Here is a 23,675-nt window from a genome sequence, read left to right on the forward strand (position 1 = left end):
CCATATGGCTATCTAGACCTTCGAGTTTCCAGGGATGGATGGCTCATAACATCCTATGATAGCCTTTCCTGGTGTTTTTGTAACCCCTTTAGTCAATAATGACTTATTTATGTTTAACTCATATCTCCCACTGCAATTTCAATCCATTTCCTATTACTCTATAGATACAGAGAACAGATGGTCAACATTCTCCTTATAACCTTCCTGAGAATGGAAGATAGCCATTGAAGGCCTTCCTCCTCAGGTGGTATTTTTTTCTTGACCAAAGTGTTCCGACCTCTTCATTTTTTTGCACATTTCGTTTTCCCGTCAATTATTTCATTTGCACTACATTGGATTAACAAAAACCCAGTGTTTTTCTTTGAAAAAGCAACACATACAGATGATTACAATTCTAATAGTACAAAGGTATATGCAGAGAATAGTGAGTTTCCTTCCCATCCAAGACCTCTCAGTCTCCTTTCCTAGAATCAGTTATTCTCACCAGGGTCTCCTTTCAAAGAATTTTTAAAACATATCCAAGTATGTATGAATATATTCTCCTCTAAATTCTTTTTCAATTCAGCAAATATTCGTTAAGCACCTACTATGTGCCAGGCACTGTGCTAACTCTCAGGGCACGAGAAGAGAGATGTGTTTTCCTGTCCTTAGGAGGGGAGAAAGATGTAGTCATTCATTCATCAAATCTTGATTGAGTGCTCTCTGTGTGCCAGGCAATGTGTGAACCACTGAATAACATGGGGCCCCAGCCCTTCCAGAGCTCCTGGGGGACGGGGAGAGAGAGACCAATGAGCAAGCATGGTGTGAAATATAAACCACCGCCAGGGGGCGCCAAGATGCTTAGCAATTGCCCCACATCCTCTTGTAAACTGCATGGCCCCATGTGGGGAGCAGACCTCAAAAGCTAAGCCTTGTTCCTAGTGAAAAGGGGAAGCGGTGGAGTTCTACGCAGGAGCAGGGGGCACTGACACCCGTGCCAGGCCCTGGCCTAAGCCCTTTACACACACCGTCTCACGTAATCTTCACAGTGATATGAGGTGAGTGCCATTATTCACATTTTACAAGCGAGGACACCGGGGGCTCCAGAGGTGTTAGGGACCTGGCCCTAAATCACACAATGGAGATTCAAACTCAAGTCTATCTTCTGCAAAGCCTGGGCTCTCATCCACCATGTTGATCACAGTTTCTGGGCTTGGGGGTGAGTAATGGGTGATTCTGATACACCCCTTCTCCCCCCCTCCCCCCATGGAGTACCTACAGATAATAGGTTGACTCAACCTCTTATTTTATTTTATTTTATTTTTTGGACTCAGCCTCTTTTTTAGACTGACTTTTTCCATTTAAGGTGTGAGGTGGAAAGGAATCTACATTGGTCTGGGAGTCAGGAGCCTCGGTTCTAGTTCCTGCTCTGCCTCTCATAACGTCCATGACCTTGAGCAAATCATTCTACCCTGTGGACCTCAGGGTCCTGATCTTGGAAATGCAGAGGGTGGCAGGAATCATCTCTGGATGGTTGATGGGATTTGATATTTCCATCATCCCAAAAGGGCTGTAATGACACATTCTGGGACAAAAACTACATCCCCCATCTTGAGAATGATACCAACAAACCAGTTCAGTAAGTCTACTTCTTTTTTATTCTTTTGGCCACACCTAGCGGCTTGCAGGATCTTAGTTCCTCGACCAGAGATTGAATCCAGGCCTGGGCAGTAAAAGCGCCGAGTCCTAACCACTGAACCACCAGGGAAGTCCCTCAGTAATTCTACTTCTTTTCTAGGCAATTTGAAGGATGGATCTGCAGTGACGGTAAACTGCTGGCTCCCCCATACTGACAGCGTGAGATGTGAACAAGTTAATACTTTCTTGGCCTCTGCTTTCTGCTCCTAGTTCTGAACACCACCACACCCCCTCCCCACTTTCTCAATGAAGTAAAATGAGCTTGAGTGAAGTGAGCAAGTACCTGTTTAATAGATCTAATTTAATTAAAGCCAAAATCAACTAGCGACTGAAGATAATCGTTAGTGAAAACTGGGAAAGAGCTCTCAAATTAATGGGTTATCGCAGGTGTGTAATAACCTGAGAACTTTGCTCATGCTGATTTCATGCTCGGGAGAGCAGCCCCATGACGTGCTACCAGCCACGGAAAGAGGATGTGCCCGACCAACAAGCCCCATAAAGCTAAGAGCAGAGAGGCTGGTCTGATCCACAGAGGAAGGTGACTGAGGCATGGCCAGCAGATAATGAGCCTCCTGCTTTTTTTTTGCTTGTTTCATTTCACATCAAACATAGGGATTCAGAGACCAGATCTGGTCATTGGAAAAGCAAACTCTTCTTCTGGACCCCACGGTGACCCGGGGGTGGGAGGCTAAGGGAGTCTAGTTCTCAGGTAAGTGTCTTCCTCTCTTCCTTCCTTCCTTCCTTCTTTCTTTTTTTCCTTCCTTTAATTTTCTTTAAATTATAAAAGTAACAGATATTCATCATACATAAACCAAATTGCATGTAATTGTATGAGGCATAAAAGTCCTTCATCTCTACCCTCCCTTTCTCTCTTTCCCTTTTCTTTCTTTCCTTCATTTTTAAAAAAAAATTATGGGAGTAATACAGGTTCACTGTAAAGTAATCAAGCAGTACAGAATGGTATGAGACATACAGGAAACTGATTTCATTCCCATTCTTCCTTCCTATCTCTCTCGTCCCCTGCCTTCCTGTTTTCCCTCCCTTCCTCTCTCCCTCCCTTTCTTTCTCCTTTCCTTCAATTTTTAAAATCACATAATTATAAAAGAATCAAGCAGTACAGAATTGTATGGTATATAAAGGAAAAGTCCTCAGTCCCTGCCCCCTTTCCCAAGCCACCTTTTCATGCCTGATAGACACAGAGACTTACCTTATTCCTTTTAATGACTGCATAGTATTCTGTAGTGAGACTGTCCCATGATTTATTTATGGGGTGCGAGGTAAGTTTCTGAAACATACCGTGAAATTGTTATAAAAGTTTAGAGGGAATTCAAGGAAGGTATAAATTGGATTGTTTGCTGCTGAAAATTCCATTTTATAGATAGGAATCATATCCATTTCTATAGCACTTTATACTTTGAAAATTGCCTTTGAAATATCACCTCATTTGATCCTCTTTTATAGCAGTTCTGGGAAATAGGCAGATTATTATCTCTATTTTTACAGATAAGGAAACTGAGGCCCAGGAAAATGAAGGAACAGCAATACGGTCTCAAAGCTAGTTAAGGATTCTCAGTCTGGTCCTCTTCCAACACTGGAAGTTTAAGCTGCCTTTCATCTTGCAAGTTATAAAAGATTTAGACATCCCCTTACTTCTAAGCTCGTAGTTTAGAAAATCCATCCAAGTCATACAAATTCCCTTATTATTCTAATGAGAATGGCAGTAGAACACTTGGTAAATATGAAGAGCTTTATTAATGGCTGGCGCTCATAGCAAGCCCAAGACTCATTTGGTTTCCTAATTGGCTTCTGTTACTTTAAATGTAAAGTGAGTCTATTCACTCCAAACCCCGCTTAGAAGTGGAAAAAAATACAATATGTTGCATTATCCTATAAAAAAAATGTTTAAATCAGTAGTAAATCATTCAGAAGTGTATTTTATTTAAAATCAGAAAATGCCCATCAGCATCTTACTGCCAAGCTTCTGTAATATGTTTCCATAGGATTTGTAGTTTTAATACCGTTTTGGTTGGAGAAAGGGGAACTTCCAGTGTGTTTCCCAAATAAGTAGCTTTAGCTACGATTATTTAAGGAGAGAAGGTGGATAAACGTAATGAGGTCGTCAGGTTTCTCTAAACAGATCTGCTTTTTAAAAATAGCAATGATTTGGGAATTCCCTGGTGATCCAGTGGTTGGGACGCTGTGCTTCCACTGCAGAGGGCATGGATTTGATCCCTGGTCGGTCCCACATGACAGGCAGCGTGGCCAAAAAAAAAAAACCCCAAAAAAACCAACAACAAAAAAAGATAAAAAAATAGCAATGCTTTGATGAGTTACTTTTGTCAATAAGATCTTGCAAAATGCTTCCTCCAAAAAGTTTAGGATCATTAAAACAGCAAGTTGTTGGATTGAAGTTGCGTGCATTAATGTTGAATACATCACATTTTGTAATTATGCATTTAATGGCTGCCTTCCCCTCTGGGCTAAGTGCCTCGTGAGGGCAGGAATCTCTGTCTTGTCTTCCCAGCGCTGTATTCCCAGCGTATAGCACGGTGTCTGACACATAGTAGGCACTCAATAAAATGTGTTAAACGGATATGCAGAAAAATCAGTCGGTGAGGTTGCAGCCAGACTGCATAACTCAGGCAAGGGTCTGTACTGTAGCTGCTGACATGGCTTTGAGCATGAGGGAAAAGTCTTGTGTGGGATGCGAAGGAAAAGTATAGTCACATGCACTTGGAGATCGTTTGTTCTGAACCTGAACTGGGCATATTTCTGACTTTTTGAACGCAGGTTTAGACAATGAAAGAACACATCATATATCAGAGGCTTTATGGAACCATTCTCATGTTGAGTTTTATCTTTCCCTCAGGTAAGAAAATGTATTCTTATTATCTCTTTCAATATCTCATGGACAGTAGGTTACCGAAATAAACCATTTGAAAAATTGCTGGGCTGCCTCTCAATGGCTTCCTGTCGGTCCATATGGCTATAGGACAAGCTGGAGCTTCAGCAAGTGAACCCACTCACTCAGGATTCCCTGTGACTGATGGAGAACTGGCCTCAAGTAGACAGTAGCTTGGACTACTGCTGTCTTTGACATTTCTTAATGAAACTCTGACATGCCATTTGGTGACTAATACACACCTAACATAAGCTTTGTGTTTTCTTTTAGGCTGTTTTCTCTTATGCATAATGCTTTATTTAAAGCTCCCTGGAGCATTATGATATCATCTTTCTGTCTCCATGAGATATATATATATATATATATATATATATATGGCAACAATCATAGAGTATAGACAGGGAAGCTGAAGTGTGATGAACAGGCATCTGTTCTGGGAGGCCCAGCCCTTGCCTAGACTCTGTGATCAGAATGGAGATAGATTCTGTCTTTGTTTTTATTCTGCAGCAAATAGATGATGGAGACAGTTGAATTGAAGTAGCTGGTAATTTGGAGATGTAAGAACGAGGTTGTCTTGGAAGACTGCAATCTCGTCCATGTTAAGTGAATTCAGTTGGTAACATTGCTCATTTAGCACATCAGTCTTTAGCTAAAAGGCCATAAATGCCAATGAGGGACAATTCCTTGATGAAACAGAAGTGGGGTTTAATTTGAGTGGCCCTCAGATTTGAGAGCTGATCTTCTGCAAGAATACCAAATCATCATTGCCATCAACAACAAGCACTGACTGTGTGCAGAGCCTGATGGGAAACCATGTTTCTTATCATAAAGCTTGAAATGGGATCTAGGGGGCACAGTAGCAACTCTGTCGCCTGGCCTTGACTACCTGCTAGGATGTTGATTTCTCTTTTCCCTATTTCCTCAAAGGCAAGAAACTGTGTTTGCTCCATTTCTTTATCCAAAACACCCAGCACAGGTCTTGACACACAGCTTGTCAGTACATATTTGCTGATTTAATAAATTAATGCAGTTTGAAATGATAAAACCTTGAACACCTGTATGGTGGTGGTGTATGTGACACAAACTCTAAGTGGATTTGTGTGTGTGTGGGCAGGGCATGGAGCATGGATAAGAGGGATCTAGGAATAGAGCGATCTAGAAGTCTTTAGTGTAGTCATGGAAGAAAAAGTGGAAGACTGTGTGATACTGGAAGGTTAGAATGGGTTTTGTGAGGAATGTCATTGGTCAATGAAAATTATGATAGATGTGCAGATTTTAAACCTTCAAATCCGTGAGGCAAGGCAGTGTTTCTTTTAGGTTATTAAACAGTTCTCATTGTCCTTCAGTTGGTGAGAAAGTCATTATTTTCTTCCTGGAACAAAAATTGGTTCTTGAAAAGAATGGTATGACTAAGGTTCAGTCCCCTTCAGGCTCCAGAAGAGTCACCAGCCTCCCAACTGTGAGGGTCATCGTGGGAGACAGGGCGAGGGCCAAGCCTAGATCGGGCAGAGGGTGATTCAGATGCTGTCGCTGGATGAGGCCAGAGCGTGGAGCAAAACCATGTCCATGGAGGAAATACCAAGGGTCAAGAAGAAGAAACCAAATCTGTTGTAAGGTCTAAAGGTGAGAGCAGTGCCAGAAAGAAGGGAGGAAGACTGAGGACAGGAACTGAATAGTTGCAGAGTGGAGAGGGTGGAGGTAAGGAATAAAACAGAAATAGCCTCTGGGCTCCCTGCTTTTATTCTTGCTCTGCGATAGCCTATTCTCAACACAGCAGTCAGAGCAATCCTTTGACATATTAAGTCAGATCACGTCACTCTTTTACTCAAAACTTGCCAATATGTCTCCATCACAATTAGAATACAATCCCAACTCTTTAATTAACCCTAAAAAGCACTGCACTATCTGGTCTCAGTGCCTCTTGGGCTTCATTTCCTACTATGCTTCCTCTCCCTCTCTCTCACTCCAGACACACCAGCTTCCTTCCTAGTCCTCGAGCATGGCAAGCACAGTCCCACCTCAAGGCCTTTGCGCATACTATTACCCAAGTCTGGGTCACTCTTACTTCACATCTTTGTAACCCTGGCTCTTTTTCATCTCCTAGGACTAAACTAAAATGACTCTTCTTCATACATTTTTAAAAATTTGTATTTATTTATTTATTTTTTGGCCACTCAACTTGCAGGATCTTAGTTCCCCAACCAGGGATCAAACCTGTGCCCCCTGCAGTAGAAGCGTGGAGCTCTAACCACTGGACCGCCAGGGAAGTCCCAAATGACTGTTCTTCAAAGAGGCCTTCCTTAACTATCTGATTGAATGTAGACATTCCCATTCCCCTCATCCCTGCCCCTCCTATTATCTAGCTCATCAACCTGTTAATTTCCTTCCGAGTACTGTTCACAATTTATAATTCTCTTTCCTTGTTGAGTGACTGCCTCTCTCTCTCTAGAATGTTAAACTGACGAAGGCCAGGGACCTGGTGTGGACATGTGTTCACTCTATCACTGCACTCCAACACTGCCACATAGTTGGGCCTCAGTGATCATCAGTGTCAAGTAAATGAATGGTCCAGGGTACTTCTGACTTTATGAGTAAGGGCATCCATTTTGTTGGGTGAGACATGGGCCTTGGACCCAAGTTTTGAAGGAACAATCTCATTACCTTTGTGAGGGTAATTCCTTTGCCTCCCATTCCAACAAGAACTCTTGGCAGGCCACATGCATGGTCAGCAACCTGGGTACTGGAGGAGAGGACATGTTGGATAACTCTGTAACTGGTGACTGGTGAGAGAAATAAGGCTCAAAGTTGGATGCTTCTATATATGGCAGATCTGGTTTTTTGGTTTTGTCTTTTTTTGCATTTGTAGAGGGCAAAGTTATTCATTGATGGTAGGAAATTTTTTCCATATACAATGTTCCAGGCTTAATATATCATCTGTTTTTATTAACTAATTAATTAATTTTTATTGAAGTATATTGATTTACAATATTATATTAGTTTCAGGTGTACAACATAGTGATTCAGTATTTTTACAGATTATACTCCATTAAAAGTTATTACAAGATAATGGCTAGAATTCCCTGTGTTATACAATATATCTTTGTAGCTTATTTCATACATAATAGTGTGTACTTTTTAATCCCCTACTCCCTTATTGTCCCTCCCCCTTCCTTCCCCCACTGGTAACCACTAGTTTATTTTCTATATCTGTGAGTCTGTTTCTGTTTTGCATATACATTTGTGTTACATTTTAGAGTCCACATATAAATGATATCATACTGTATTCAGTGACATACCACTAAGCATAATATTCTCTAGGTCCATCCACGTTGCTGCAAACGGCAGAATTTCATTCTTTTTTATGCCTGAGTAGCAGTCCATTATATAGATATCACATCTTCTTTATCCATTCATCTGTTGATGGACACTCAGTTTGCTTCCACATCTTGGCTATTGTAAATAGTGCTGCTTTGATCGTTGGGTGCATATATCTTTTTAAATTAGAGTTCTCATTTTTTCCAGATATATACTCGGGAATGGAATTTCTGGGTCATATGGTAACTCTATTTTTAGTTTTTTGAGGAACTTCCATACTGTTTTCCATAGTGACTGCACCAATTTACATTCCCACCAACAATGTACAAGATTAGTTGGTTACTCACAAGACCAGTGGGAAGTATAGGCAATGGATGGCAGTAGCTCTGGGCCTCTGTGGTTGTCCACAGGATGGCCATGGTGATGTGGGTAATGAAGCTCCCCAGTATCAAGCATGAATCTACTGTATCTACTCAGACAGCCATGGGTCTGGCAGCACCTGGTCTACCAAGTTTTTCAATGCTCCTGGCTATTCATTTGCAAGGATTTGTGATACTAAGAGCCAGAAGAGCCTTTTTATGAGTGAGTAATGACATTTCCTAGTTGAGGCAGGCATGGTGAGCCCTTGGCAGAATGCTTACCTTCACAGTGGGCAGATTCTCTACAGGGTTGATACAGCCAATGACTCCGGTGGGACCTGTCCCCCAAATCTGCTCTGCCCCCTCTCCCTCCTTGAATAGAAGGTTTTGCCAGGTGGTTAGCTGGACCTTGAGCCTTATGCAGTATTATGAGTTGAATTGTTTCCCTCCCACAATTCATATGTTGAAGTCCTAACCCTCAGCACCTGAGAAGGTGACCGTGTTTGGAAATAGGGTCATTACAAATGTAATTAGTCAAGGAAAGATGAAGTCACATTGTAGTACTGCAGACCCCTAATCCAATATGATGGTGGTCCTTATACAAAGGGGACATTTGGACACAGACAAGCACACAAGGAGAAGGCCGTGTGAGGATAAAGGCAGAGATTGGGGTGATGCAGCAGAAGCCACAGAGCACCACATATTGCCAGTAAACCACCAGAAACTAGGAGAGAAGCCTGGAGCAGATTTTTCCCTCAGAGTCCTCAGAAGGAAACAACCCTGCTGACACTTTGACCTCAGACTGCTAGCCTCCAGAGCTGTGAGACAATACATTTCTGTTGTTTGTGGTACTTTGTTACAGCACCCTAGCAACTATTACACTCAGACTCTGATGCTCAGTCAGGTTCTCTGGATCAGAACTCTTGGGTAAAGTAGAGGAAGGCAGGTCACCTCATGGGGGAGAAACAGTGACCAGATCATGCCCACAGTGCCTGACCAGGGGTAAACCTCATTTGTCCACTCCTCCCAAGATGGTGCAGGGCAGTGCACCTAGAATCTCAGTCCCCTAACCTTTGAAATACTTTCACATTTCAAGGAGAATCTTTGCGAGGAGAGGACAGGAAAACAAGTATAGAATATATCTGATGATTACTAATGCTGTCTTCAGAAAATAAAGGGACTTTACTGAAAAAAAATCATGCAAATTATCTATCTCTTAGAGTTCTAAACTTTTTATTCACTGCCTTTAATTTTATTGATTGATTGATTGATTGATTGGCCATGCCACACAGCTTGCAGGATCTTAGTTCCCTGACCAGGGATTGAACCCGGGCCATGGCAGTGAAAGCGTCCTAACCACTGGACCCCCAGGGAATTCCCTCACTGACCTTTATTTTTTTTTTTTTATGGTCCAAGCATGTGGTGATTTTTATTAAGAACAACTTTGGTTCTAAGAATTCCACCCTCAATTCTGTAATACTTTCCTTTAAAAACAATTATACAAGGGTAAATACAAAAAATATTAAATTATGAAAACAAATCCATTAAGGCTCCCTTTATATATATTATACACACTCAAACAAGTCAAGGTTTTTCAGAGTAGAAGAATAAAGTCAAATGTGATAGCTTAGAAATCAACACTACTTTACGGAGACTAGAAAACACTGAGCTATTTTAAGAAAACTGCAGAGTGGAAAAATGGAGCCATTTTTGTCAAAAAGTGGCTCAAAGCACTGTCCATGAGTCCTAGGGGTTTGGACTGTACAGTATTAAAGTGTGAGGGGAGAATGATGCCTTTTTAAACTCAGGCTTATGAGCCGAGCTGATCTGGCAACTTCAAAGAGCTTCTCTATCTGTACGTTCCACTGTTCACTGAGGAGACATCACTTGACACTATTTACAAGTCTTCTTTTGGCCAGACCTTGGACTACTAATCACTAATAATTTTGCAGATTTGCCTCACTGACTTTTAAAATGGATGTATTTGTTACTTTTGGGGTCTGATAGGGAGAGGGAACTATCTCCTGATCTTTTGCCAAAGGCTCTCTAAAACAGAGGGCAGGGCACAAGTTCAGTCTGTAGTTCAGAATTTGTCATCCTATGCCAGATGCTTCACCCACAGCACTGATACTTTTGCACAAGGGACAGCCCTCCATATGCTCACCTCTCAGCTTCTAACTCAGTGCCCTAATACAGGGCACAATGATTATATTCAGTAAATAGTAATAAAGTACCTACTATGTGCCAACCATTATGCTGAGCACTGGAAACTGGCAATAGGGGCCAAGACTCCAGTTATACAACTGCCCAGAAAATCAGAAGATACAAAAATAGGAGCATTCTGGGAAAAACTGGCATTGTTTTATGCTCAATGAATTCAATTCTGCTTTAAAATTGCTTAAACTTGCCATCCTCAGGCAAAGCAGCTTTGGAATTTAGCAAAAAGCAAAATAGAATGACATCTTGAGTGAGTATTGTGGCAATATGGCAAGAGTATTATTTTCCCTCCAGCTCCGCCAGAGGAAGACCTGGGGCACATTCTCTTGCTGTATCAATCTGCTAGAGAGTTAAAAAATGGTAGCTGGCAGATAAAGATATCATGAGAAAAGAAAACTACACACCAATATCCCATATGAATCTAGATGCAAAAATTCTTAACAATATACTGGCAGACTAAATCCAGCAGCATATTGAGGATTATCTACCCTGACCAAGTGGAATTTATATCAGGAATGCAAAGGTGTTTCAACATATAAAAATTCATCTACCAATGTAATACACTACATTAATAGACTGAAGGGAAAAAAAAACCATATGATCATCTTAATTGATGCAGAAAAATCATTTGACAAAATCCAACACCCTTTCATGATAAAAGCACTCAACACTCTAGAAATAGAAGGAAACTTCCTCAAGCTGTAAAGGGCATCTATGCAAACCTAATAGTGAACATCATACTTAATTGTGAAAAGCTAAACTCTTCCCCTAAGATCTGGAACAAGACCAGAATGCCCACTTCTGCCACTTCTATTCAGTATTGTGCTGGAAGTTCTAGCCAGAGCAATTGGACAAGAAAAAGAAATAAGACATCCAAACTGTAAAGAAAAAGTAAAACTATCTCTTTTTGCAGATAATACGATCTTACATAAAGAACATCCTAAAGAATCTGAAAAACAGATGTTTAAGCTAACAAACAAATTCAGCAAATTGCAGGATACAAGATCAACACATAAAAATTAGTAGTACTTCTATGCACTAACAATGAACAATCTGAAATGAAGTTAAGAAAACAATTTCATTTACAACACTTTCTAAAAGAATAAAATACCAAGGAATAAATTTAACCAAGTAGGTGAAAGACTTCTACACTCAAACCACAAACATTGCTGAAAGAAATTAAAGAAGACCTAAGTAAATGGAAAAGACCCCATGTTTACAGATTTAATATTAAGATGGCAATATACCTCAAAGAGATCCACAGATTCAAGGCAAACTCTATCAAAATCCCAATGGTCTTTTTTAGGGAGTTCCCTGATGGTCCAGTGGTTAGGACTCAGTGCTTTCACTGCCGTGCGCCTGGGTTCAATCCCTGGTGGGGGAACTAAGATCCCACAAGCCGTGCAGCATGGCCAAAAAAATAAAACATTTCAATAAACTAAAAAAATTCCAATGGTCTTTTTTACAAACATGGAAAAGCCAACCCCACAATTCACATGGAATTGCAAGGAACACTGAATAGCCAACACAGCCTTGAAAAAGAACAAAGTTGGAGGACTCACACATCCTGATTTCAAAACCTACTACAAAGCTACAATAATCAAAACAGTGTGTTATTGGCATAAGGATAGACATAGATTAATGGAACAGAATTGAGAGTTCAGAAAGAAACCCATACATGTATGGTCAATTAATTTTCCACAAGGGTGCCAAGACCATTCAATGGGGAAAAATAATCTACTTAACAAATGGTGATGGGAAAACTGGGTATGTAAACATATATGCATGTATACATACAAGTACATGTAAACACATGTAAAAGAATGAAGTTGGACCCCTACTTCACACCATATATAAAAATTAACTCAACATGTATGAACGATCTAAATGTAAGAACTACAACTATAAAACTTTTAGAAGGAAGCATAGAGGTAAATCTTCATGACCTTGGATTTGACAATAGATAGATTCTTAGAAATGACACCAAAAGAACAAGCAACAAAGGAAAAAACAGATAAATTGGACTTCATCAAAATTAAAAACTTTTGTGCATCAAAAGACACTATCAAGAGAGTTAAAAGACAGCCTACAGAAAGGGAGCTATATGCAGGTCATATATCTCATAAGGTCCTGGTATCCAGAATACATAAAGAGTGCTTACAACTCAACAATAAAAAGACAACCCAGTTAAAAATGGGCAAAGGACTTGAATAGAAGATATGCAAATGGTCAACAAGCACATGAAAAGATGCTCAATGTCGTTAGTCATTAGGGAAATGCAAATCAAACCCACAATGAGATGTCACTCACACCCTCGAGGATGGTTATAATACTAATTAAAAAAAAACAGAAAACAACAAGAGTTGGTAAGGAGGTAGAGAAGTTGGAACCCTCATCTGTTGCTGGTGGGAATGTAAAATGGAGCAGCCACTGTGGAAAACAGGTCAGCAGTTACTCAATAAGTTAAACATAGAATTACTATATGACCCACTCCTAGGTATATACACAAAAGAAATGAAAACGTGTGTTCAAACAAAATGAATAGCATGAATGTTCATAGCAGCACTGTTCATAATAGCCAAAAGGTAGACACAACCCAAATATCCATTAATAGATGAATTAATTTTTAAAATGTGGTATACCCATACAATGGAATATTATTCAGCCATATAAAGGAATGAAGTACTGGCACATGCTACAACATGGATGAACGTTTAAGACACTACACTAAGTGAAATAAGCCAGACACAAAAAGCCACATTGTATGATTTCATTTATATGAAATGTCTAGAATAGGCAAATCCACAGAGACAAAAAGCAGATTAGTGGTTTCCAGGGGCTGAAGGGAGGGGCAGATGGGGAGTGACTGCTTAATTGGTACAGGGTTTCCTTTGGGGGTGATGAAAAGTTCTGGAACTAGATAATGGTGATGATTGTACACCATCGTAAATGTACTAAATGCCACTGAATTGTACACTTTAAAATGATTAAAATGGTGAACTTTATGTTATGTGTATCTTCTCAATACAAATACAATGATGCCTGGCACTCCTGGGGGCTGTAACATTGTCATTTAAATGGGGTTTATGATAAGGTTTTCCCAACATGGAAAACACTTATGTCATAATGTTAAGTGAGGAAAGCAGGGTACCACATTTTTCATACAATATGATCTCAGCCACATAGAAACAAGCAAAACCCACGCACAGAACCAAAACAGCAAAAGAAATATTGTAAAATGTTAATGGTGGTTGTCTCTGGGTGGTGGGACTCTGGCTGAGTTTGTTCTCATTTTTTTACTTTCTAATACTTTCCATTTTTTTCTTTTAAAAAAGCATGTACAGTATCGCTTTTATAATGGAAAAACACCTCTTTTTTTTTTAAAGTGGGGGAGACAATACATGTAATTTAAAATAAAAGGAAACAGGATAGAGGCGAAGAGACACAGAGGAGCCAAATCAAGAGAGAACACGCTTCAGGGGAGCAATCATGCAATTTGAACTTGAAAATTGCCAGGGAACAGATGGCAGCGTTCAAGCAGACATCTGCAATGGATAGTTAAATCATATGCAAAGACACAAGTGGCTTTTGAAGCAGGCCCTGGAGAGGCCCGGCAGAGAACGCTGGTTGCCTGGCCAAACAGAAGGGCAAAGCTTCTGTCCCAACTCATCACAGCCCAGCCTCCTCCAAGCCCTGCTCAGGGCCTAGAGGCTGCAGCAAGGGCTCAGCGCAGACGTGCTTGCATGTGTGAGGGCGCAGAAGAGGTTGTGGAAGAAGAGGCCTCTAATAATGACAATGGCAAACATGGCAGCCGACATTTACACGGGGCTTCGCAGTTTATCAACTTTCTCACAAACGTGACCTAAACGTTAGTTATTGCATCAGTTTGTTAGTTATTGCATCAGCTTTCATAACGTCCCTACGAGGTAGGTAATTATTACTCCCATCTTACCATGGAGGAATGAGGCTCAGAGAAGTGACGTGAGTTTATTTGTTTAACATTCATATAGTGCTCACTGTATGCCAGACGCTGTCTTAAAAGCTTTCACATGGGGGAGGGATAAATTAAGAGTTTGGGATTAACATGTACACACTACTGTATACACATTACTATATGTAAAATAGATAACCAACAAGGACCTACTGTATAGCACAGGGAACTATATTCAATATCATGTAAGAACCTATAACGGAAAAGAACCTGTAAAAGAATATACATATTATATATGTATATATATTATATATGTATACATAATGCATATATATGTATATCCAAATCACTTTGCTGTGCACCCGAAACTACCACAACATTGTAAATCAGCTATACTTCATTAAAAATTTCTAAAAAAATTTTTAAATGCTTTTATCTGCATTCATTTTCCATGTTCACGCAGCTAGGAAGGGGCAGAACTGGGACTTGAATCTGGCTTTTTTGGATTCCACTACACCACACTTCTGCTCAGATCTAAGCAAAACTTACCTCTGTCTGCAGAACCTCAAGTATGGCCACAAGTGGTTTCTATCTATCTGTCCTATCTATCTATCTATTTATCTATCTATCTATCTATCTATCTATCTGTCTGTCTACCTATCATCTATCCATCCATCCATCCTTATTTTTCTGATTATAAATGTAACACATTATTTATTTAAAAAATGCAAATATTACTGAAATAACATAGAAAGTAAAAATCCCCCTAAATCTCAAACCTGAAGATACTCATTCTTATCTGGAGTGTATTCTTTCAGATTTTTTTCTAGTGTATGCCAGCACACACATTTTTCTCTTATTTTTGAAATAGGATAATACTATATCTATACTTATGTGACTCCCATTTCACATAATAGTAAACCTTGGAAATCTCTCCATGACTCTATACATCTACTTTGTTTTACTTTTCCAGTGTATAGAGGTGACAATTAACTTCTTGAGACATAGACATTTTCCTATTTTTTTCTCAATTACAAACAATGCTGCAATAAATATCCTTGTACTTGCAGCTTTGTACACATGTATGTTTGTCTAGAATAAATTGATAGAAATGGAATTGCTGGGTCAAAAGCATATGCACAATTATGTACAATTAAAATTTTCATAGATATTGGCAAATTGCCCTTCAAAAAAAAAAAAAAGACAGACTGTACTAATTGTACTCCCACCACCAGCAGTGTTTTAAAGTGACTTGTTTCCCCACAGGCTACTCAGTACTAGATATTCTCAGTCTAAAGTGTTATCATTCTAAAAGGCACAAAATGGTATCTTATTGTTGTTCTAACTTGTGTTTTAAAAATAGTGAGAGCCCATCTTTTTATATTTCTGATTTAGTTACTTGCTTGTTCATGTCCTTTGGCAACTGGTTTTATACTATCATACTGCAGAGAGCAGAGGCCCTTGTAGACCATGTGAAATTATGATACATTCTTTTTTAAGGGACAAGTAAGCCCTGGAGATTTATGCTCACTGTAATAACCATTCTTAAGTGTTGTATTTGATGTCATTTTGGAGGGCTGGGCAGAAAAGCAATGTTAACCAACCAAAATTGAGACTTGGGTTTCATAGCAATTATTGCCATGTGGGATTAACTCTTGATTTATTAGCCACATGAAAGATGATGATACTATAATCACATAAGCCAAGGACAGAAAAGAGCACTTGCTCATCCACCATGAATGGTTCAGAAATAGCTCCCTGGCAGGTAGATGCTATGAGTTCCGGCGTATGGTTTTGTGTGTGTGTGTGTGTGTGTGTGTGTGTGTGTGTGCAGGCGAGTGTGTGTGGGCAGACATGTATTTATTTGCTTTTGGAAGATATTCAGTGGAGGAATGGAGGGAGAGAATTCTGTAGGGCCAGGGAGTATCTAGAAGCTTTCATATGAGGACATCTTCCCAAAGCAGGGAAGTTGTCACTTCCTGCCAGCCTGTGTAGTGTGCTGTTACGGCTGTCAGTTCTAGAGTGGTGGTCCCAACATTACACCCCTGATTCAGAGAAAGGTTAACATTCCATTCTGCCATAAAGCTTGTTTTGGTTTGTCTTGGGCTGTGCTGGGTGTGGAATTAGGTTGATGTTCGGCAAGCCTCAGATATTTGCCTAGTGCCCTGGGTTGTGAGGTATGCGATGGTGATAGTATCATGATTCATTAATAGCTACCTGTGAAACAAACGGCATACTCAGTTTATACTTTCATAGATATTGCCAGATTGCCCGCCAAAAGACTGTACCAATGCACATGTCCTTCAGCAATGTTTGAGAGCACACATCATGTCACTTAATCTTCAAACAATCTTGTAAGGCCGGCAGGTAGGGGTGTTATTTGGCGTAGACTATAGTGGTGGCCCTGGGTTGTGCATTCATGCAACACTGTGGCCCTGAATTCCCATTTTACTGAAGCAAACGTTGAGGCATCTGGAGGTTAAGTTACTTGCTCAAAGCGACACACCTGATGAGTGTCAGAGCTGGGATTCCAGCCCAGGTTGCCTGACTGCAGAGCCAGTGGTAACCAGGTACGTGGCCATCTTGAGCCTCTTAAAGCTGCAGCCCCCTTAGTGAGGAAATGGGAGGGAGGAACCAGGATACACTCCGGGCAGCGCCCTTTCTCCCTTTCCTGAACGCAAACGGAAGCCCTGCAGCTTCAGTGTTGTCCATCCTTCAGGCCCCTGTCAGTGCCTCAGTGAGAAGCCGTCTCCAGAGACAGAATAAATCAGGTAACTTGGCTCAGGAAAAGGCATTGGAGAAATAAATTGCTGTTGCACCGTGAATATAATAAGGCAGTTAGGGAGATGGAAATAGTCATCTTTTGATTATATGAGTGAGGATTATGTGCAGCAAATTTTAAGTCCAAGCTGCCTTTTCCTTGATCTCCCCCCAACCCCACTTCTAACTGCCCCCTCAAAGTGTTCAGTTGGTGTGTGCTCTGGGAACACTAATCTAACTTTTCATATTAGCCCAGGCAAAATATAATTAGGAAGAAGCTCTTCTGCCAAAGTAAAGTCACATGCTAATGTCAAATAGAGATGATTTTTGTATATCAACTATTTTGGCTTACTTGCACCAGTATTGACTCCTAATAGTATTGTATAATCTGGATTTGACTCTATGGCTAAAAAAGATGATAAAATTGATTTTTTTTGTTACAAAAATTTCATTTGTTTTCTCTTCTCCCTTCCCCAAATGTGGACAGATGCACTTTCACTAAAAGGAAAAAGGCTGGATTTTTATGGCAGAGCTGACACATATGTAAGCCTGACCAACACCATTCCTGAACTCAGTCGATTCACAGTATGCATTGACCTGCGATTTGTGGGTGCCAGATCAAGTGATCGGATGGCCTTCTCCTATATTACTAAAACTACTTTCCTGGGTAGAGAAGACATAGACCTTGGACTTGCAGGAGACCATCAGCAGCTAATCGTGTACAACTTGGGCAAGACCTTTTCCATCCGTTACCACCTGACTCCATTTCAGTGGCACACAGTATGCTTGATATGGGATGGTGTGAAAGGCAGATTAGAGCTCTTCCTGAGTAAAGAAAGGATACTGGTAATGATCGATCAGCCACAAAACCTGGCGCCTAATGGGACTCTGGTTCTAGGACATTTTCGCAAGAAAGGGGATGACCATGTTAAAGGCATGGTTCCTAGGTTCACCAGCAGCTTGTACTACTTTCAACTCTGGGACCACATCCTGGGAAATGAAGAATTTATGAAGTGTTCGAGCGGAAACATGGTTAGTTGGGAAGAAGATGTTTGGCTCGTCAACAAGATCATTCCAACCGTTGACATGAGACTGCGCTGCGTTGAGTAACTGATGAATTGTCTTCCTTAGCAAGGGTAGTGGTGGTGCAGAACTCTTCTGCTCGCTACTATAAATAACCCACTCTTAGGCCCAGGCTCTGTCTTCCTCAGAGGGGCCCAAGGTTGCCACAGTTTTGTCATCTACTTTTTAACGTAGAGCAAATAGTACTTTTTGTCTTGTATTTTGATATGATTTCAAACTTACAGAAAAATTGCAAGAATAGGACAAAAATTTTCTATATATTCTCTACCCAGCTTCACTGTTACATTTTCCCCATATGTTTTATCATTCTCCCTCTCTCTCTGTCCCCTTTTCTTCCCCCCCTCCATACACACTCTCTCTCTCTCTCTCTCTCACACACACACACACACACACACACACACACTCACAAATTGTTTCTTAATAATTTGAGATTAAGTTGCAGACATAGGGCCTCATTTCCCCTAAGTATCTCAGTGTGTAATTTCCTGAGAATAAGGACATTCTCTTACATAACCACAGTACAGTTGTCAAAATCAGGAAATTTAACATTGATATGATACTAATATCTAATTCATAGTCCATATTCAAATTTAGCCAATTGTACTAATAATTTCGCTTATAGTTATATTTTACTTGGTCCAGGATCCAATTCAGGATCATGCATTGCATTTAGTTATGGTGTCTCTTTAGATTCTAATCTGGAACAGACCCTTAGTTTTTCCCTGTCTTTCATGATGCCAATTTGTCTCATTACTGGTGATGGTAACTTTGATCACTTGATGCTGCTGATGATTGTTAGATTTCTCCACTGCAAAGTTACTCTTTTTCCTTTATAATTGAGTAATTTCCTGAGAGATATTAGGAGGCTATATCAATATCCTGTTCTTATCAAACTGTCACCCAGTAGTTTTATATCTATCGATGATTCTTGCCTCAATCACTTATTACTATGATGATTGCCAAATGATGATTTTTAGAACTCCATCATTTTTGTACATTTAGTAGTTAGTATTCTATTGTGAGGGAGAGTGTTCTCTTCTTCTACATTTACTTATTTATTCCTTCAGTTGTTTATATGTTTATATCAGCATGAACTCATGGACTCTTAGTTTATTCAATGGGTTACAATCTGTTGCTGTCATTTATTTTATTGCTCAAATTGGCCCAGATTTGGCCAGTGGGAGTCCTTCAGTCTGGCTCTTATGTCCTTTTGACACATACCCATTATTTTTCGAGCACTTCCGTACTTTCTAGCACAACAAGATGTTGCAGGCTTATTTTGTAGTTTTCCCACTCAGCCCAAGAATCAGCCATTTTACCAAAGAGCCCCAGTCCCTTTTAGTGGGGAATGGTATTGACAAACCAATTCATTTTTCTTTTGAGAGCAATGACGTTGTGGGAGAACTGTTAGATGGAATTCTTGTAAGAAAACTGGGTTTTTGGAATTACACGTGTATTTCCTCCCTTCTTTCCAGTTTTTAGGAGGAAATATAAGATTGTTTTTCTCTGTACAACCCCACTCTCCCGTCAAATCCAATCTTCTCCATCATCAACAGCTGCAGTCCTGAAGCGTGGGTAAAGTCATTGATAACAGCATCCAGATAGAATTTTTTTCTCATTTCCTGGAATGTTCACTTATTCTTAGAGGAATAGTATTTACTGTTCTTATGGATTTGGGAGGGGGTAGCGAGGGAATGGGGGCTAGATCCATGCCTAATAGGGCTCCTGCAGACTATGGAGATAGGTTTTCACCAACGGTCTGGATGCTGTTTGAGTTAATGGCAGAGGGTTTCTGTGTTTCTTTGAGCTCAGACTAATGCAAAGGAACAGGAAAGCCATTCCTTTGAGCTACTACCTGAAGGCATTTGGTTTTTCTCCTTTCTGAAGCCTTGAAAATGAAAGAGAAAAGTCCTAGCTGTCTCTGATTACAAAAGCGAGCAAGTAGGTTAAGCCTGAACAGCTTACTCAAAGCAGTTTAAAGTAACTTTATCTTTGACGGAAGGAACCAGAAGTATGGCTCTATTAAATCCATATGCTTAGCACTGGTCTTTGAAAACCTAGTCTGGCCAGTGAATTACCATGGCCTTTCATACCACTTTGCTGGTAAATGACTAAATCTAACTGAAGTGATAAAGTGTTAGATGACCCTCATTTATTTTGCTCTTTTGTACACTTTTTAATGTACAATCTATCCTCTTGGTCTGATTAAGTCTTGGTGGGCATAATGTACAAATAATCCAATACAACAAACAAGTCAAAGAAAACATAACCTAAAATGACAATCAGTGAGAGGAGTAGAAAATGTTATTTCTACTATTCAGGTTCCTTCAAATGTTCTTTCCAAACCTTAGACCAGGGTTTCCTAACCTGAGGTCCAGAATGGCCTTGACGGGTGAGCAAAGCCCTTGAGATGGTACGCACCATTCTAAAAATGCAAGATGAATTTTTTTCCTCCTGAGGACAGTCTATAGTCTTCATCATATTCTAAAATAATATAATCGCTGCCTTTTACTAAGCCCTTGCCATGTGTCAGGCATGTTATGGACGAAGAAAGAGAGGCCCTGAGAGTTTAAATAAATTGCTTAAAGTCACCCATCAAATCAGTAGTGGAGCTGGGATTTGCACAAAGATCTGTCCTGTTGCAAAGCCCATTCCTTTCACCCCACACACCTTGCAGGACTGCCTCGAGGGAGTCTGTGGCCCCAAAACGGTTATGAGCCACTCTCTTAGAAGCTTCCTTCGAAGAGAATTGCTGGTGCTGATAATCCACCTGGGGAAATTCAGCTACCAGCTATGGTCACTGCCTGGTCACCACTGAAGGAGCTGTAACACCATAGAATTTCTTCTACCTCCATCTTGCCATCTGACATCTGGGAAAAAGAGGGCAGTTATCTGAATAAATAGGAGTGGTTACTACATGCCTGGCTTCAGCTTTTGCCTAATAAATTGCTATTTATGGTCCATAGAAGGATTATGACCTTTCCAAAATAAATTTTAATGAACACATTGCTAGGTTACAATTCTCAATAAATCTATTTACACATAAATTATATATGTGTATATTTATATATTCATGAGAACAAGGCTTTGGGGGAACATTTGCTGAAAACCATGAATGCTACCTGGGTTTAATAAACAAGTATTCACTGTAGTTGGAGATGTCTCAGGAATATTTAAACAGTGCAGTGATAAATAATAATCACGGCAAAGGTGCTAGTCATTAGTAATTTAGTTTTGGAGTAGTTTTTAAGCATCTTTTCTTTATTAAAAAAATTACAAATGCAATAAATATGATTGTGAGTAAAACAAACTCAAACAATGCAAAAATACATGAAGCATAAAGTAAAACCTACCCTGCGTCCTCTCCACAGAGGTGTCTATTTTTTTTTTAGAATCTTTTTTCCTATGGATTTATAATGTGTGTGTGTATGCATGGGTGTGTATGGATGTGTATAGTTAAAAAAATAAAAATAATATATGCATATGTACATATAGGTTTACAATTTGATTTATTTTAACTTAATATTATCATGGACACATCAGTAGGTTTATATCCACCTCATCCATTTTGGGGCTTCATATATCCATTTATAGATGTACTATAATTTATTGAACTAACTCACCACAGATGAGCATTTAAATTGCTTCCAAATTTTTGCAGTTACAAGTAATGCTACAATGAATTTTCTTGTACACACATCTCAGTACACATGGGCTTGTAATTTCATAGGACACATTATTAAAAGTACAATTTTAAGAGAAAAGGATATAAGCTTTTACAATTTAAGTTGATTTACCTTTTTTGCTAGTTATTTTATTAAGTTAACTATTCATTAAAATTGATTTAGTTTTTAAAGTAAAAGTAATAGACATGCATGGTTAAAATTCAAACACTGCATAAAGATATAAATTAAAAGTCTCCTTTCTCTTCAATCCCTTACCCCAAGTGCTTCTCTCTAAAAGTAATGATTAAAAATTTTTTTATATATCCTTGCAGAAACAATTTAAAACTTGGGTTTGCATGTAAATATTCTTTGTTTTTCTTTTTCACAGTTGGGATCATCATCATAAGCATAGTCCTCTGTATCTTTTTTTTACATTCAATAGTATATTTTGCAGATATTTCCATATCAGAAAGTATAGACCTACCTGACTATTTTTGGTGTAGGGGGTACGATAGAGCTATGCTATAATTTATTCAGTGATCTTCCTTTGAAGGGCTTTTAAGTTGTATCCAGGTTTTACCTGTGACAAAAATCTAATGTATTTTTTAAAGGAATGGATGGTGACTGGAATTTCTTTTTTTTTAAAATTTATTTAATTAATTAATTTATTTATGGCTGTGTTGGGTCTTCGTTGCTGCACGCGGGCTTTCTCTAGTTGCGGCGAGCGGGGGCTACTCTTTGTTGCGGTGCGCGGGCTTCTCATTGCGGTGGCTTCTCGTGTTGTGGAGCACGGGCTCTAGGCACGTGGGCTTCAGTAGTTGCGGCACGCGGGCTCAGTAGTTGTGGCTCACGGGCTCTAGAGCACAGGCTCAGTAGTTGTCGCACACGAGCTTAGTTGCTCCGCGGCATGTGGGATCTTCCCGGACCAGGGATCGAACCCATGTCCCCTGCATTGGCAGGTGGATTCTCAACCACTGCACCACTGGGGAAGCCCTGGAATTTCTTGAAGTGATCATTAGGGACTGATGAGAAGCTAAAATTCCTCTCTAGGTAAGTTGAGAGTAATTTCCTAATCTCAGCTCAGACACATGATCCAACAAAGGATTTGTTCTGACTTGTGCATGTGTGAAGACTAAGAGCCTTCCTAAAGGTATGTAGATTAAATCACTCTTAGTTAATGCATTTGAGAAATCTCTTCTTGGAAAAGAATGAAGTAACATGAATTGAGTCCATTCTGCGAAATCTACCCTGTATCAAAACATACGGTCCCTGTGTGTGTGTAGCTATTGATTTGCTAAGATTTATTAATTAATCTAATGCTCCAGCTGCTTTGAATTACTTTATGAACTAACCATTCTTAAAATATGCAGAGATTGACTATATAGTTTATGTACTTTCTAAGGCCTTTGTCTGGCCCACTATTAAGCCTTCTATCCAGTTATTAGCTCTGATAGGAAAGGTTTCATTGTGATGGGCTCTTCTAGCTAAGAGGCAATTTGGTTTTGCCCCTGTACATCAATTCTCTGTGCTATCCTCATTTTTCATCACGAAAGATAAGCAAGAGCTGTTTGTAGTTCATTCAAACCTCCTCATTTGTAGTCTCCTGCACAGGGTGACATTCACCTATGGATTCAGAGATGGAAGCTTCTAGCCTGTCTCTCTCTCTATTGCAGGATTCATTTTTCATGTCCTTGCCTGGAAACTGAATACAGACACCATTTTGAAAACAATTTTTTTTTCTCATCATCTTAAAGATGCTCATTTCA

Source organism: Balaenoptera acutorostrata, chromosome X (assembly GCF_949987535.1).
Source record: "Balaenoptera acutorostrata chromosome X, mBalAcu1.1, whole genome shotgun sequence".
NCBI lineage: Eukaryota > Metazoa > Chordata > Mammalia > Artiodactyla > Balaenopteridae > Balaenoptera > Balaenoptera acutorostrata.